Source organism: Chenopodium album, chromosome 1 (assembly GCF_948465745.1).
Source record: "Chenopodium album chromosome 1, dcCheAlbu1.1, whole genome shotgun sequence".
NCBI lineage: Eukaryota > Viridiplantae > Streptophyta > Magnoliopsida > Caryophyllales > Amaranthaceae > Chenopodium > Chenopodium album.
In genome coordinates, this window is record NC_137834.1 from 85,695,660 (window position 1) to 85,702,287 (window position 6,628).

Below are 6,628 nucleotides of genomic sequence, written 5' to 3' on the forward strand. Positions count from 1 at the left end.
TTTCTTATTAGATATTTATCCTAGGTTTGTACAAGATATTTCTAGATTACATTTAATATATTACTCCAAGATTTTTCTAGATTAGTCTTTTCAACACTCCCCCTTAATCTGAAAAATCTTGAACACCGAGTTGTCTTCGAAAATGGAGGAATTTATCTGTTGGTAGTGCCTTGGTGAATATATCAACAGCTGATCTCCCGTCTTGCAGAATTGTAGCTCGATCTCCTGTTTCTCGATCAGTTCTCGGATGAAGTGATGTCGTATCTCGATATGCTTCGTGCGACTATGAAAGACTGGATTCCTTGTCATGGCAATAGCTGACATATTGTCACAATGGATGGTTGTTGGATCTTCCGTGTCTTGCCGTAGATCTTGAAGAATTCTCCTTAGCCAGACTGCTTCACATGCTGCGCTTGTGGCCGATATGTATTCTGCTTCTGATGATGATAGTGCCACCGTTGCCTGTTTCTTTGATGACCAGGAGACGGACATCGATCCTATCTGGAACACGTATCCACTCGTACTTCTTCAATCATCAATGCTTCCAGCCCAGTCGCTATCTGTGTAGCCTGTGAGCTTGTAGCCGATCTCGGACTCGTACATTATTCCATGGCTCTTCGTCCCTTTGATATACCTGAGAATCCTCTTTACTGCTGCAAGATGTGTCTTGCTAGGTTCACTCATGAACCTAGAGACAATGCTGACTGCATGTACTATGTCGGGCCTTGTGTTTGTGAGATAGATGAGAGATCCAACCATGCTACAATAGAGCGATGCATCTACTTTCTCCTTTCCATCATATTTGGAGAGTTTCTCATTCGTAACCATTGGTGTCGCCATTGGCTTGCAATCGCTCATGTTGAAATTTTTGAGCATATCTTCAACATATTTCTCTTGTGAGAGAAAAATTCTTCCTGGACTTTGCTTGACTTGCATGCCAAGGAAGTATTTCATAGCTCCAAGGTCGGTCATCTCATATTCCAACATCATTTCTTTCTTGAAATCTTCGATCATTTTTTATTTAGTGCCCATGTAGATAAGATCATCTACATAAATGCACAAGATGAGAAAATCATGTGGCCCTTGGGCCTTGATGTAGAGTGATGGCTCACTTGGGCTTTTTATAAACCCATTTTGAATAAGATAGCCATCAATATTGCTATTCCATGCATGAGGAGCCTGCTTGAGCCCATATAGGGCGAAGACGATACACCTTTTCTTCCTTGCCTTTGATTACATATCCTTGCGGTTGCTCAACATATACTTCCTCTTTTAGCTCGCCATTAAGAAAAGCACACTTGACATCTAATTAAAAAACTTGTAATTTAAGTTGAGCTGCGAGTGCAAGGACTGACCTGATTGTCTCCATTCGAACAACTGGAGCATATGTCTCGTTGAAATCAACTCTGGGTTGTTGTGAATAGCCTTTTGCTACTAGGCGAGCTTTATATTTTTGAATGGAGCCATCTTCATTGTACTTGATTTTGTAGACCCATTTGAGGCCTATTATTTCTTTGTCTTGTGGCTTGTCAACAAGCTCCCATGTGCGATTCTTCTCGATCATCTTGATTTCTTCATTCATGGCGTCAATCCATTTTTCTTCTTGCGCCGCCTCTTGGAAGCTTTGTGGTTCACTGGCAATGAGGGCCATGATAGCATGATTACATTAATATTTATCCAAGTAGGCCGGAGGACGCCTTGGTCGTTGTGATCGTCGAACTTCTTGTGCCGGACTTGATTCTGGTGTTGAGCTTGAGCTTGATGGTGACCTTGGGCTGCTCTGTGGTGATCTTGGGCTGTTTGGTGTTGATCTTGAACTGCTTGGTGTTGATCTTGAACTGCTTGGTGTTGATCTTGGGCTGCTTGGGCCTTCACCTTCATCTAGGCTTGAAGATGGAATGACTGCTGCAGAAACTTCTAGATCTTAAACTTCTGGATTGCTCTCGTTCCATTGCCATTGTGCTTCTTCGTTGAATATGACATCCTTGGAGATGATCAACTCCTTGGATTCGGGCAGATAAAGACGATATCCTTTTGACTCGTCACTGTATCCAATGAAGATACATTTTTCTCCTTTTCCGTCTAGCTTATCCCGATTCTCCTTCGGGACGTGGGCATATGCAATGCACTCGAAAACTTTGAGGTGCTCAACTCTTGGCTTTCGTTTGTGCCAAGCTTCGTATGGCGTCATGCTTCTTATTGCTTTCGTGGGAGACCTGTTCAGGATGTAAATAGCTGTGCGGACAGCTTCTGCCTAAAAATGTTTAGGCAGATTTTTTTCCTTGCATCATACTCCGAGCCTTTTCAGCAATTGTCCTGTTTCTCCTTTCTGCAACACCATTTTGTTGTGGTGTACGTCTCACTGTGAGCTCCTTTTTGATGCCGTGCTCTTTACAGAATTTGTTGAATTCATTGCTTGTGAATTCTCCCCCACGATCGGTTCTTAGAACCTTTATTGAATGCCCACTTTGTTTTTCTGTGAGGGCTTTAAATTGCATGAAGTGGGATAATGCTTCTGATTTTTTCTCCAAGAAATATACCCACATCATGCGTGAAAAATCATCAACAATCAACAGAAAGTATCTTTTTACGCCAAGAGACGGATTCTTGGTAGGACCCCATATATCAGCATGGACAAGCTCTAATGGAGCTCTAGCCCTCCAAGATTAAGTTGGAAATGGTGATCTATGCATTTTGCCATAGATACAACCCTCACAAATTTTCTTTTCATTAGTGATTGGTGGTAGCCCAATCACCATTTCTCTATTTTTTAACAGTTTTAAACTGTCAAAATTTAAATGCCCGAATCTCAAATGCCACAAGGTGGACTCATCCACTGTTGTGCTTAGGGCAATGTTTGACTCCAATTGCATTTTAAGTGGAAATATTTTATTTGGAGCCATTTTAGTGGTAGTGATTAATTGCCCTTTTTTCTTGTCATATATGTGGCATTGATTATTATCAAATTTTACCATATAGCCCTTTTAGACTAATTGGCCCACACTTGGTAAATTTTGTGCCAGCCCATGAGCATAAAAGACGTCGGGGATGAATTTAGAGGAGCCATTTTTTGTTTTAACAACAATTGTTCCCTTTCCGGAAACTTCTTGATTACTCCCATCACCAAGAGTAATTTGTGATTTTATATTTTCATCAAGAGTTACGGTAGGGAATAGATTTCAAGCCTTAAATCCCACTAGCTTGAACCCCATTGTGATCATACACTAAAGTACGGTGGCGTCCAAAAGGGAAGAAGATAGAGCAAAAGAGTCGCCAACAAGTTTTAGGAACTTGTAAACCGTTCACGAGGTGAAGGTTACACCCCTTAACGATCCAAGAGATCGTCAACTCCATAAGGTCTAGAACCAAATAAGGGTTCGGGGGTGAAGGTACAAATCCAACCTAAAAGAGATTGAACCTGCCCTAATAATAGGCCTCTACTTTATTATGATCGTATTCATGTGCGCTTTTTAATTAACATGCAATCAATAGGATTAACCCTAAACCTGTTTATCTATGTTGGTTGAATATTAATGCACAAACAAATCTATTATTGGCGACCACTTGAATTATAATCACATTAACACTAAACAAGATTATTAATTATCTTATTAATCGTGATTACAAGTACCAATTCCCTTTAAACATGCATAAAAGGTGTGATCAAGCAATAAAAATAAATATAATATGTATCAAGCAACATAATAAAAATAATCAGTATCATGAATAATAAAATTATAATCATAATAATAATCATCATAAATAAAATAATCATCATAAATTATAACAATAATAATATTCATAATTATAACAATTATAATCATAATCATGTTCATGTTAATACAAAAACATAATTATAATAGCAAGATCCTAGGCATGATACTAACAAGATTAATAACAAACCCTAGCATGTCACTAAGCAATAAAAATCAAATCTTTAACCCTAACATGATACTAACAATCATAAGTATTAGGAAGAACATAGGAAGCATCATAACAATCATATTTAATATTAAAGTTACCCTAGACATGATACTAGGAATATCATAATAACAATGTAAACATGATTTCTACATCATAATATCAATTAAAACCATTAAAGTACTTACTTTGATGCCTCGTACCTCTTTCTAATAACAAAATACACACGTTAGTAACTTCAAGGAAAATAATAAACAAAACAATTAAATTAAATAATTGAAATAGAGATTTGGGACCAAACCCTCAGAAATTAAAACCTTTCACGTCTAGGGCGAAGGCAACTTCGAATATGGCTAGGTGTTTTTAGATCTTGTGAATGCGGAATTTTGTATATGAAAACAAAGTTTAAAAGAAAAAGAGAGAATGCTAATTAAAACTGATTGTAGAACTTGTGTATGATGAGAATTGGTGAAGATGATTGAAAACGGAGTTTTTAATACGATATTTATAGAGAAAATCAGCCAAAAAGATAAATAGACAAAATAGAGTCTAACGCACAGAAAACAGGGCTGGCGCCAACCCTGGCTAGCTGGCGCCATGCACCAACACTAGCGCCAGGCGCTAGTGGCTAGCGCCAGGCCTGGTTCCAGGCGCCAAGGCCTAGGGTTAGGCGCCAAGCCTGATTTTAACGCGTTTTCGAAAATCCGATAAGTTTGCCGTACTGGAGGATAAAATCATATAATTTGCTCGAAAATGCTATTTGATTTTGATTAAAACTCTTAAAAGTCAACAAAAGTCAATTTATCAATGCTAATTGAATTAGGAATGAAAAGAACCTTCTAGAAGATTCTAGAAGACTAAAACCATTCCTAATTTCATTAGAAATGATAAATCATATTAGGCCCTCCCCTAGATCATTGGGCCGTACTTAAAGCTCAAACCGGGCCCAGTTTAGTAAATTGGCCATAACTTCCTCAATATTCATCGGAATTGGGCTTATAATATATCGTTGGAAAGGTCTTTGCAAGCCCCATACAACTACAATACTATTGGACCCATATCATGGACCAACCAAACTGGATTGGCTGTTTTCTTAAAATAAGTTTTCAAAAACAGAGAGAAGAGAAAAGAAATTAAAATTATCCGCAACACTAGAATTTCCACACTTTCACTTCATTCGATTATGATTCGACGTCAAAGGTACTCATCACTGGGTTTGTTTTGGGGAGACACAAGTGGGTGTCTACAGAAGCCCCCACTTTGACTGAGTTTGGAGAAACGCGAGTTTCGACAAACGAAAGTCAAAGTAACCGACTTGCTGTTTCGATGACCTCCTGCTAGTTAGAGAATGCCATCCCGCTTGAAAACCGCTACGCCCGTAACTGCTTCCAAATATAGAAGATTTCTTCGCCTGAAACTATCCTCCTCCGCTATGATAATATTCCACGTCCAAGGGAATACCATCGAAGATTGCTTCTCTTGAAACAATCCTCAGCTGTTTGTGACAACTCTCCACAATCTAGGGAACGCCACCTTGCTGTTTCGATGTTCACTCGTCTCTGAACAAAGAGCTTCCTTTTGATATCTTCAATTTCCGCTGTGATAGTCTTCGAAAAGATCACTGCTTCTTAATCCTTAATGCTGCCATGCCAGTACGTCGGCGCTTTGCTGCTTGTAAACCAGTATGTCGGTGCTTTTGCTGTGATGACAATCCTCTTTTCTTTGGGAATAGTTGCCAACACAACTCTTGTATGATGTATGACAATCCGATTTAGGAAAAGTTGTCAATGCCACGTAACAATCCATCCTTGGAAATATTGCCACGATGAAACGACAATCCGTATCTCGAAAAATTCGCCAAAATCCAATTTTTGGAAAAGTTGTCAATGCTTCGTAACAATCTTTCATAAGAACTTTGCTACGATCGATAATCCACATCTTGGAATATAACTCTTGAAAGCAATCCACCTTGGAAATTTTCCAACGCTATGCGACAATCCTTTTAGGAAATTATTGCCACAATTGACAATCCGCGTCTTGGAATATTTGCAAAAAGAGTAGACCGACAATCCACTTCGAGAAAATTTGCCACTTACTGAAATGAATGACAATCCACGTTGAGAAACTTTGCTGAAATTTATGATGAATAGAGACCTACAACAATCCTTTGGGAAATTTTGCCATAGGGAACTGGGTGTATGACAATCCAATCTCGGAAAACTTGCCAGCGATCTATGAATGTATGACAATCCGAATTTGGAAAAACTTGCCAAACAGAGAAGGAGCACGACAATCCACGCTTGGAAACCTTGCCAGGGATGACAATCCAATTTTTGGAAAACTTTGTCGTTTAATAAGAATGCGCGACAATCCATATTTGGAAATATTGTCGTTTAAGTGCTTACTTTTGAACCGATTGTAATGAGCCAATGTTTTAGGCGCTTAAGCTAAGTGAGACGATTTTTTGTCAGGTCAATCACTTACTACGATTGTAATCGAGCTGACTACTAATCATGTCAAATTGCTTATAGGGGCTAACTGGCGTACCAAGGAACCTGAAATTGCTGCATGAGGTCGAAATCACCTTTCTGAGAGGCTTCGAGCTCTGTCGTTGCTGAGATATCTCTGGAGCCAAGAATTGGCGTAGGGTCTTCCCTATTCTGCTGCACCTGTATTTATTTTAGACTACAAAACTTTACCAATCTTT